Source organism: Paroedura picta, chromosome 4 (genome assembly GCF_049243985.1).
Source record: "Paroedura picta isolate Pp20150507F chromosome 4, Ppicta_v3.0, whole genome shotgun sequence".
NCBI classification, from domain to species: domain Eukaryota; kingdom Metazoa; phylum Chordata; class Lepidosauria; order Squamata; family Gekkonidae; genus Paroedura; species Paroedura picta.
Genome location: NC_135372.1, coordinates 49,472,583 through 49,484,838, shown reverse-complemented (window position 1 = coordinate 49,484,838; position 12,256 = coordinate 49,472,583). Strand labels below are relative to the sequence as shown.

The following is a 12,256-nucleotide window of genomic DNA, read 5'->3' as shown; positions in this document are numbered from 1 at the left end:
TGCTGTTTGAAGAAGACAAGAGCAGAGCAAAGTAGAGGTGAAAGAGAGGATTGATGCTATTGAAGTTATCAAAGTGAGAGCTCCTCAGGGCCTTTCCCAGAAGTTCGTATGGCAGCTGACATCACTAGACATCACTGGAGCCGATTTCTCCTGTTGCTTTACAGGCTCATCTCTTTCTCCACAATGGAAATAGTAACCGATTGATTGATTGGCTGGTTCCCGCATCTGACTTCCACACCCACTTCTCCTAAGGTGCATGTCACCCAGGGTTCCTTGACGCCTGAAAAATATTTCAATGTCTCCTCCAAAGTCAAAAGGTTGAAAAAAGGCTGAACTAAGGACAACTTCATATTAAGTATTACATGTAGTCAGACTTCAGCTACTCAAATCAGCTATTGCCTATATCACAGATCACTGGTATCAAAAGACACAAAAGGGAATCTGAGGGAAAACTCAATTTCAGCTGTGTAGATTCTGTAGGGTTTCATTAGCTATGACCTTTTTCACTGAGAAACAAATGTGGGTACTCTGAAGAATTAATTAATATATTGCTTATGACACACTAGCAGACTTCTTGCAAAACACTAGCCTGGCCCAGCATGTACATTGGGGATTACTGGGCAAAACCCTAAAATGCTCTAATGGTTTTAATGTAGCTCATCCCAACTGTGATCACAAGAGCATTTTTCTGGTGACCTTTTGCCCATTTTTCTGCCAGCTCGATTGGTCACACTGAGTTCTTTCTGCCTGGTCTTAAATTACCTTTGCTACCTAAACCGCCAGTTCCATAAAATCAGGTCCTAAACTGCACCTTGGATTTTGCAAAAGGGGAGGCCATGGACAAAAAGCAGCTGAAATGGGTCCTTTTATAGCAGCACCATTGATCCCCTTGGGAAGCGTCACCTGACATGAACTCTCTTTTTTTTGTTCCTGTAACTATTGGAACTAAATATATGAAAGCAGGAACTAAACAGCAAAGATAACATGAGAATTGTTTCTCCAGTTTTGATGTCCTCAGACCGGCCCAGATATGATTCTGGATTCCCCCCGCCTCAGAACTTTAAGATAAGCCACCACAGTATGCATGGAGTCTGAATGAGTCCAGAAGCCTTAGCCACTCAAAGCCATTTCATATATAATGCTGGGATGAACCAGATTATCATGTCACATTTCAATAAATAAGGTGCTGCAGCCGATCACAATGAATATACTTGTATGACACATAAGTATAGCGTTCAGTTTTTATAAACACCACTTCTCATTTTAAAGTGGTATGTGGGGGGTGACTAAAAATTGCACTCCTGAAATCGCACTTCTTCGTGCATTTTATGACTTTATTATTCCTTGTATCCTAGGAAAAAAGAAAGGTACTAGCTTGTTCATGCAAAACACAATGAACACAGTTTTCACACTGAGAAAAATAAAAGAGCTTTCAGTGCATAGTATAAGATCGAACTAAACACATTTGAAGTCAATGGCTGCTGACTTCAAAGAGTTCTGACTACGCTGCTTAAAAAAAATTCTCAGAGCTGGTGGGAGCAAGGATTACAAGACATGGATCTTGGGCAATGTTGTTAAGTGAAAATTCGGCCAATATCAAAATGAGTTTAAAGTAATCGAATAATGTTTCCAAATCCTACAGTTTATTGTTATGCACTAGAACAGGGGTCCCCAACCCTTTGGCACATGGGGGCTGCAATAGTGTGTCTAGTGCCTAAAGAGGGCCACATCTTAAACCAAAATGTAACAAAATTATTAACCTACTTATTTAGTTCAAAAGTAAACATTTAAAAGTGAATGAAGAAATGTTAACTTTAATGCAATCCATTTTGGAACAATACTTTATTGTGGACTTCTTTTATTTAGCTACACATGATTACGTAGTCAGTGTGATATTTGTGGGCGATTTCTGATAGCCAAAGGCATTGATGTCCAAGTCAAGGTTTCTGACAGACACTCTTAAAATGTCATGTAAATGTTCATCTGTAAGCCTTGACCTACACTTTGATTTCAAAATTTTCAACTTAGAAAAGGTTTGTTCACATATGCATGTGCTGCCAAAGACTGTGAACATGCCTGCGGCAAATTTCTTTAGCTTGATAAATATAGCAGATAGACCAGATTAGAAATCTAACAGACTATTTTATTTGTCTCTGAGATGATCACTGGCTTGCAAATCAATTTGTTCCATCTGTTCCAACAGTTACTTGCATCTTCTGGTGCTACTTCAAATGGATTCTGAAACACTGTTATTTCTTTTCCAAGCTTATGGCAATCAGTGAATCTGTTCTGACATTCCATCTGCAATAGGTTCTGTGTTTTGAAGTGTCTTTCAACACTGAATTGTAAATCCCATCCTTCTTAAATTTTAGTCCACTGCAGCATGAGAAGTCTGAAAAGTTACCTTCGCTAACTTGCTTCACAAAAATGTTTAGTTTTGCTTCAAAACCAATTCAGTATACCTATCACAAGCTTTCCTTTCCCTGCAACCTTAGATTCAATGTGTTCAGATGCTCTATGATTTCCATTAAGTAAGCCAAATCAAAAATCCATTCAGAGTCAGAAAGTACTTCCTTACCCTTTCTCAAGAAAAACATCAATTTCATGATAAAGACTGAAAAAACATTTGAGGACTTTGCCACTGCCAAGCCACCTGACTTCTGCATGGTACAATACATCCACATATTCTGCATCTATCTCTGAGAGAAAATTTTGAAATTGATGAAGAGCAACACCATGATGCCTGATGTTATTAATGCTGGATACAACAATACACATCAGGCTTTCCCACTAAAGAATCCTACTACACAAGGTTTGCTGATGGATGATACGGTGAAATTGCACAGGAAGTGTAAGATTTAATTTCAATATCTCTTCATTGATTTTTGCAACTACACCAGTTTTACTTCCCACCACATTGTGATGCTTTTCAGTTTATCTCAACTCAGACCAAGATTTTCTACTGATTTATATACCTTCAAGAATATGTTTTCTCAGTTGTGGTGCCTTTCAAACTTTGAAGTGCACACAACATTTCTGTAATTCTGAAGTTGGAATCTATCCCCATGATAAAAATTAGTATTTGAGTAGTGTCCATAATGTCATTGCTCTCATCTAATGGCAAAGAAAAAAATAAAAATTTTTGCTCTGATAACCAGTGACATATGCAGCTCTTCTCCTAATTCGTCAACACACCTAGTGATTGTATAGGGCACATTTCCTCCATTACTTTAACCATGCAGTTTTAAACAAATTCAGAATCAGAAAATGGTCTACCACTCTCAGCAATGTATTTAGCAGCATGATAGCTGGCCCTCACAGTAGACAGGTTCTCTTCAACATGCTTACTAAAATATGCTTGATTCAAAGTGCCTTTTAATATTGTACTTTAATACTGTGACAGTTTCAAGACATATTAGGCAAACTGCTTTATCCTTGTTTAAAACAAATTAGTACCCAGTAGTTCATTGTCATTAAAGACAAATTAAATCTCATCTGCAATTTTTTGTTTCCTTGAAATAGACATAGGCTTTTGTAGACATCTTACAGGGTTTTTAGCAGAATAGCAGAGAGGAGAGGCAGAAGCTAGCAAAGCCAGAAGTCAGAGCAACCAGCTCTTGTAGAAGGAAGACTACTTTTGCTTGCAGCAGCAACCTTACCAGCATCATTGGAAGCCACTTGCTTTGATGGGTGGAATCTCTAGAAATGTTCAGTATGCAAAAAACTTTCTATTCTTTTTTTGCAAAAATACCAGGCCTTTTACTGTCTTTTTCCCACCATTTATTTTTGCAAAAGCAGACCTGACATCTCCTGAACCCATTCACACAGCAACGTATGGGTCTGAGAGAAAATGCCCTGAGGGTGATAGCGGCAGACAAGCAGATTGGGGGGGGGGGCTGCACAAAAAGAGGTTGGGGGCCACATGCAGCCTGTGGACCTCAGGTTGGGGACCCCTGCACTAGAAGAACACCTAGCATTCTATAGATGAAGCATTAGATCCATGGGTTCAGCAAGACATGGGCACTCAGCTCCAAACATCCAGCAACTTTATTGTAATAAGAAAACATTGAGCATTGATAGCCAGGATTGTTGAAGTTATATAGATTCTTGAGCTTCCTGCCAAGACATGCCATTGGCTGTAATTGCAGGCCCATGATTGGGCCATAAATCTATCCAGTGATTGGCAAAAACCGCAGGATTGATGAATCCCAAGCAAGGGTTCAGAATCCCAGTCTTAGTTCCGACACTTAAAGTCTCTTTGTGTCCACAGACAAAACATGAGGTATGCATGGATGGAGGGCTTGTACATTGTAGTCCCCACCCCCGCAACACACTCCAGTTGATATGTCATTCAGACTAGTTGGTGGGCGGGTGTTTAACTATGGTGAGGCTCACTCTTTGGAGAAATATTTTCTCACTGGCCAGACTTTTGTCATAGCTGTCACCAGCACACTGTCAGCATAACTTTTGCCACCCACCAGCTCATCTTATTACTCATGTAGTTTGGTCATTATAGCTCATCTAGCTTTAAGAAGTCTACATATCCTATATGCTGATAAGCAGTAGTCCTCAACATTTCTTGCACTGAGAGCCAGTGTATTGTCATGGCTAAAAGCAGCAAACACTAATCTGGAGAACCGGATTTAATTCCCCACTCCTCCCCATGCAGCCAGCCGAGCGACCTTGGGCTGTCACAATTCTCTCAGGACTCTCTCAGACTCACCTACCTCACAAGGTGTCCGTTGTGGGGAGAGGAAGGGAAGGCATTCACTTTGAAACTCCCTTAAGGTAGAGAAAAGTGGTGATAAAAAAAAAAACAGTTCTTCTCTTTTTGTAATGGGACCCACTTAGGGACAAGTCTTTTGGGGTCCCCACAGTGATTCCATACTATTTTCCTACTTCTATATACATAACACTGTACAAGCCTGCATTTCTATATATCCCCTATCTATAAATATACAGCACTACTGAGCAACAGGCTGAATTTCAAGGCCATTTCATGCTGAGGTAAACCCACTTTCTGTTTTTCCTCCTTTTTCCTGGCTTCTGTTAGGGGCCCTTACCCATATTTTGAGAAGCACTACAATACCAGAGCTAATGTATCTTCCAGACCAGAACACCTAAAGCTGCCTAAATAGCTAAACCCACCTAGCCCTGGATTTGCTGTGACGGGCCACAGTTCTTTGGAGAAGAGACTGAACCTGGGACTTTCTAAACACAAAGCAAATGTTCCCTCACTGAGCCACAGCAGAAAACAGCTATATAATAATGGGAAATGGTTTTAGGCTTGTTGTTAGGTTATCAGGTCTATGCAATAGAATATACAATCATATGACTGTAAAATCCAGCTCATTTTATATGCAGAGATTTAAATCTGTTTCATATAATTAGAGATTAATTAAATGTGGACCATGGAATGCCTTGGGGGGGGAGGGTTTCTCCTAACATGGCATGTGATTGCCATACCATGAATTTTGACTTAGAGGTGACTAAATTCAACGAAATTGCATGAATTGACAATGAAGGTATAATTCTGTTTAGTGATCAAAGATGCCAAAAATTGTAAAGCATGCATAGGAATTATCTACCTATTTTTTACCCATTACTTACATTTTGTTTGTAGCCACATCAAATCACTATATTATTTCTCAGTGAAAAATTCAGAGCCAACGAAACCCTAGTCTTTGTTGTACAATAAAGAGCTAAGTGTTTGTTGTAGACTGCCCCAAGACAACGTATCGTTTGGGGTGGAATAGAAGTTCCAAAAATAAACATATAAATCTACGGAGCTGAAGCTGAGTTTTCCTTTAAATTCCCTTTTCTGGCTTTTGTTTTTTACACAAGCAAAAGTTCACTTTTTATTTATTAGGCATACACAGATATTCACTTTGATTTCTGACTCTGTGCTTCTGCCTTCAACACCTTGACAACAGCCTTCTGTTCCTCAATAAGGGATGCCCATTTGATTCTTTCCCAAACACATTTAGCACACATGGAACCACCATAGGCTCTGCTAACATGCTTCTTTGTTTTGGACAGTCTCATAACTTTAGGGCAAACAGCATGAACACCTCGAAGTCTTCCTGGGCACACACCACATGCAGATTTTGGTGCTTTGCCAACCTGTTTGGTATAAAGGTAAACAATCTTGTAACCTGGTGTTTGAGACAGTCTAGTCTTGTTAAAAGCTGTTTTGTACTGTCTATGGCAGTATGTCAAGTGCTGGACCATGATTCAGTCCCCCAGGCTCTCCCGGTCCCTCCACGTAGCGGATGGAAACGGATTCAAACCCACTCTACCCAGGAGAGAGAGGAAGAAGCCCTTACCTTGAGTCCCTTTTGTATTTTTTGATACCAGCAATATGTGACAGGGACAATACCTGAATTGAGTAACTGGAGTGCTATTTAGCACTAAGGGTTGATGCTATTATTAAGAGTTAACATGTTCTAGGATTGGGCTGGGGTTTTCTAAAGCAGTTACAACAGTTAAACCCTCATTAAAATAAGTTCTGCTAGTTGATCTTAGTCTTCATCTGATAATCAAAATCAAGGTGACAGCAAACTGTTAATGTCACAGCCTATATTTAAATTTAGAATTAACCCCCACCCCCCAAAAAAATTAGAACTCAGAATAATATTCCACCCTCACACACTGACCTGATGGATGCTTGATTTCAACATAGGTGAAGTGTTCTGAACACCAAGAAGTAAATAAATAATATTAGTAGCTACAGTAACAGTAGTTGTAGTAGCAGAAATAGTATATGGCCTCTGGATGGGTGCTCAAATAAAGCACCATCAAACATAAAAATTCACATTTAAAATGTGGATAAAACTTGAATTGTTTCTAATGTGTTGTTCTAATGTGTCTGATAAGTTGTCAAGGGTCTGCTTCTTTCTTCTAATAGTGTTAAAAAAAATCGTATTCAACCAAGATCCTGACAAATGCCCAGCTGAGAACTAACAACCACCACTATCCTACATAATTAAAGAGCATATGCAATTTCCGTACCTCATATATAGCCATTATACTACCTAAAGTTGCTCAGCCTAAAGAAACATCATGCCATCAATTGTACTATAAAGCCAGTTATAGATGATCTGCAATATCAGATTGGGACTGCATGCAAGTCCCATGATGCTACTTATGCCCAGTTTCAAAGTCATGGTCACCGTTGACCAGGATGTTCTTCTGCACAATTCCCACTGCACAATAGCAGAGTTTCTTGTGAAGCTCCCCTACACAAGAACTTTCTAGTAGAAATGAGGCTCTTGGACTTCACTCTCCCTTAGCCATTTAAGACCGAATAGGCAGAACTGTTGAGAGGGGCTTAATGTAAGAACAACTGCAAAAACAGTCAAGCATATGCATCTGTCTTAGATCACAGTCCTACAACTGAGATCTGGGACATCTGGGTTCAAATCCATACTATTTCATGAGGCTCACAGGCAATGTCCTCCTACATCCCTCTAAGTCTATTGATATTAATAAGTACAGAACTTTGCTTTAGATTGCCATGTAAGCAACCTTTGGCCAGTCACACTTTCTTAGCTTAACTTCAAAACTCCCCAAAATTCTTAGAAAACAGATAAAGGGGTTGTTGTTTTTTTAAGTACAAACTAGCTAGCTAGCTAGAACCTTGGTCCAACCTGATGTAGGTAATGATGGCCTACAAAAACCACACATTCATTAACCACAAGTATATTTACAATTAAGAATTGATCTGTTCTCTTCATCTCACCATTTAGCATTCAGATATGATCCATAAAGATTTATAGATAGAACAACGGCAGATAGATATTTTAAAAAAACACTATTACCGGGGGGAAAAAAGAAAAAAAATTATGCCCAACGTGATCAAAAGATGATGAAGAAGAATAGCTGGGAGGACCTTGGGATTGTCACAGCCCTGATAGGGCGGATTGACCAAACAGTAATATCAGGGCTCTCTCCGTCTCACCTACCTCACAGAATGTCTGCTGTGGGGAGAGGAAAGGGAAGGTGATTGTAAACCACTTTGAGATTCCTGGTAGAGAAAAGCGGCATATAAAAACCAACTCTTCTTCTTCTTATACCCGCTTTTAGTACCCAAAGGAGTCTCAAAATGGCTTGTCTACCCTTCCTCTCCCCACAACAGATACCCTGTGAGGTAGGTTAGGCTGAGAGTACTCTAAGAGAACTGTGATTAGCCCAAGGTGTCCCAGCAGGCTGCCTGTGAAGGAGTGGGGAATCAAACCCAATTCTCAAGACTAGATGCCACCATACTTAACCACCACAGTAAGCTGAACCGTGCTGCAGGTGCTTATTTATCAGAAGGATCAGAACCACCTGAGCTTCAGGGGAGGGCAGTAGATAAACAAACAAACAAACAAGTGTGTTTTATAGAAGCAACCAGACCCCTTCAGTCATGGCCTCACGCGATAAGTTAGTAAAATCAACCTGCTAAGCTTTATTTGTTTTATGGAACACACTGAGTTTGGCATGCTCAAAACATTACAACCTAATAGTCTCTCTACAGAAGATGAAAGCCCTACAACAGGGTCATCCAAAGACAAGGTAGGTCTTTCTATACAGAAAATTCTCACTTAATCAAACAAGCAAACAAACCAAACCTGTGAATATTAACCACACGCACATAGACAAAATTTCTCAAAAAACAGGAAATGATGAAGACTGAAAATGTTCCAGGCGGGATGGGAAACTAAGCAGCAGCTGAGAATCCTAGGGTGGGGGAAGGGGAATTAGCTTGGTTAAGTGTCTTGAGAGCTCAAAGAAAGCTTCAGAGGGGGATCTGGGGAGAGGGATTTGCAAACTGTGTCTTTACTCCTCACTTGTTATATACAACATTTAAAGAGAGACGTTAGCATTAAAGCACACACTGTACTTCTTACGTAACTTGAGGATTCAATATTCTTCTCTATTCACACAAACTTCAGAAAATATTCTTTTACCACACCTGAGTTAAAGCTTGGTGGGTCTACTGAACGTCAACGAAAAAGCTTTCTAGGCTAGATATAGGCCTTATTTTTGTTACTTTGGGTTTCTTTAATCGTCCCCCATCTGTGGAGTGCAAAAAATAATTTTTTTAAGGGAGAGGAAGTGACTGAGGGAAACACAGCTGTTTTCTTTCTGAATGAACAAATCAGAATGTCACTGTTCCGTGCTAATGCCCTGCATTATATTTTATAATGTGACTGCTTTGCCTGTTGTAATCCGGGGGGGGGGGGGGCTGTGAAATGGCTACAGCAACCATCACGAGAAAGATTTGGTTTGAGAACTTTGTTTCGCAAGGAACTGTCACTTAGCATTCTGCTATTTCTTGCTTCATGCTTAATGGAACCTTCAGCAGTTCTTGTCTCTGCATCTGAGTGCCAGCTACCGTGTCATCAAGCTACCATATCATCTCAAAACCACATGGCTAGTATTATTCATCTACTGTGACCCAGATTTCTTAAGAAAGTACCTAACCATTGCTGGCTGATAGAAATCTAGCACCTGCTCCTTCAGAGATATAAAGATACACACACATACAGAGGCAGAAATGTGGGATCTGTTCAGCCTCCTATATTCAAACAACATAACAGGTCAGCATCACATTAACCGCGGTAGATTCCCATGAGCCCCTGCCAGCATTCACTGGCATGGGAATTGTAGTCCATGGACATCTGGAGGGCTGCAGTTTGACTACCTCTGGGCTAAACCCTGGAACATTCTTCTTCTTCTACATGTGGTATAGTGATTAAGAGCAGTGGACTATAATCTGGAGAACTGGTTTGGGTTCCTCACTCCTCCATATGTGGTCAGCTGGATGACCGTGGGCTAGTCACAGTTCTCAGGGCTCTCTCAGCCTCACCTACCTCATGGGGTGTCTGTTGTGAGGCAATCGTAAGCTGCTTGGAGACTCCTTCAGGCAGTGAAAAATAAGGTATTAAAAAAACTCTTCTTCTCCCTCCCCTTCTTCTTATAGGTTGTGGGAATAGTAGAAAAATCAGCAATCTATTTTATTGTTGTTTTCATTTTTTAATATCGTGAAGCTTTCATGCCAACCAAATGGCCTTCATAGTAACGTGCAGTGTTTTGCCCTTCCTGGCAACCCTAGGATTGCTTTCAGGAGGGAAAGAAGGTCTTCTTCTCCCTCCGCTCATGGGGTCACACAATACTAAGGGCATATGCAGGGGCCATTCCGCACCAGCATCTATGTAGCAAATTGGTTGCGGAACGAAAAAACGCCATTTTAAATAGTGGAATTCGTCGTTATGCATACCTGCCTTTGTAGTGGAATCCAGTTGCGTTTCTATCGTTTCCCACAGGTTTCCGGTCTCGGCAAAAATCGCTAGCCAGGAAGCGATATTGCCGAGCTTTGTCCCGCCCCTGGCCGTCAAGCAGCCAATGGGCGGCCGTTATCATGCTCCCAAAAAGCTCCTTTCCCTTTAAGGAAGGTTTAAAAAACACACACACACACACACGTTGCAATGAATCTGCGTTGATTCGTTGCAACAGAGAGACCCATCTAGCTAGCAGGTGGAGTTTGAGCTGCCGTTTCATCATTGCCACGCTCCCCCCGAGTGAACCCCCCCCCACACACATGGGCGTGATTTTCGGCCGAAAATAGAGTGAAAAATAAAGGGAAAATAAACCAGCAAACGGGGCTGTGTGTTGCTTGGTGCTTGGTGACTTAAAACAGCTCTGGGGAGGGACTGCAGCCAGGGAAGCCTCGCTGGGTAAACGAAGGCTCGCTGGTGCGTTGATTTCCACTCGCTCCGAGAAAAAGAAATGGCGATCGCTTCGCCGGAAGATCAGAGGAGAGAGGTAGGGGGAGGGACTTTGCAGAAACCGCAACAATGGTAACGCACAGAACTTTCCCGCTAGTGTTGCAGATTGGTTGCAAGAGTGTAGCGCTTTCCAGAGGGTGAATCCACTTTTGGGGATTTCCCTGAAAGCGCTACAACGAAGTGCTTTTTGTGGATTGGTTTCAGGAGTGTTGCAGATTGTCAACAACGTTGTGCATAACAGCAAAACATTAGCGATTTCACTTTGCAACCATTGAGCAATTTTGAATGAGTGCGGAATGGCCCCAGGTTTTGTGCCTGCCCTGTTGTGACACTTGACCAGAACACAGAAAAATCTACCACTCGTTTATGAAAAGAACTCCAATCAGTTGCCCCGCAGGGCCAACCAAACATGGAGATCAAGAACCTCATCTGCTGCTTCTTTCCAGCCCTGCTATCCAGAGGTTTGCTGCCACTATAGATAAAATCTCCCATCAGTCACCACGAATTGAGTCCAATAGCACTTTTAAGACCAATAAAGATTTATTCAAGGTGTTCTTAAAGGTGCTCAGTTTTTGTTGTGCTACTTCAGACCAGCACTGCTGCCCGATTGCTTCAGTCACCATGATTAGAAGCCACTGATGGATCTGGAGAGTCCATCTTGACTGAGCTGCAACCCATCTAGTCTGTCCAATGCTTTTCAACAGATGCCACCCAAAACCATGTTTTTGCATAATCCTTCATATAGATTGCAGTTCCCAGTTTCTAAGGGCATTTTCACATATGAAATGTAAATTATTTTTAAGTGTATACAGACTTTTGGTTTGCAGCTAATTATTCCAGTCATCTAATATAATAAAATGTGCCGTGTACTTCTGACAACATGCTGAAAGTTCCAAAGCCATCTGTTGGTGGAACCTCCCCCCCTCAGGCCCAATTGCTGCTCTTGCAATTCCGCACCCCCCCCCCTTTCAGGCCTGCTGTAAAGGAAGCCTCTAACACCCCCTGACTGAGGCGAGGGATGCGTTTCCAAGAACAATTCAGAGGAGTCTGTGGGCATTCCTTTTGAGAGGGGGATATTTCCCCTTTTGACTAATGGGTGGCTGACAGAGGAGCCACAGAAAAGCCCCTTCTCACTTAAAATACTGTTGTGGCTGGCTTTGCTGCTGGAGTGAAGACACCGCCAAGCCGTACATATTTCTTCTCCTCAACTCTCTGAACATTTGAAGCCTAGCACACAGGGTTGTTGTGCAGATGATGTTGTGGGGGTTCTTGCCTCCTGTTTCATCTGCACAACAGTCCTGTGCAGTAGGCTGGCATCCCTAAACCTCAGTGGAGTACAATGCTACAGAGTCCACCCTCCAAAGCAGCCATTTTTGCTTGGGGAACTGATCTTTATAAGTTTGGAGATGAGCAGTAATTCCAGGAAATCTCCAGGCCCCACATGGAGGGTATAATGCCCCCACATAGTGCCCCCTGGCCTATTC

At 41.6% G+C, this 12,256-nt stretch overlaps 1 protein-coding gene and 1 pseudogene across 1 annotated transcript in view; both read right to left on the bottom strand.

Annotated features, from left to right (window-relative positions):
- The window catches only part of PTPRC (protein tyrosine phosphatase receptor type C), a 118,288-nt gene that overhangs the window by 68,964 nt on the left and 37,068 nt on the right, over positions 1–12,256 (bottom strand). The gene's annotated exons all lie outside the window — the stretch shown is intronic.
- LOC143836780 (large ribosomal subunit protein eL34 pseudogene) lies at positions 5,827–6,231 on the bottom strand (annotated as a pseudogene).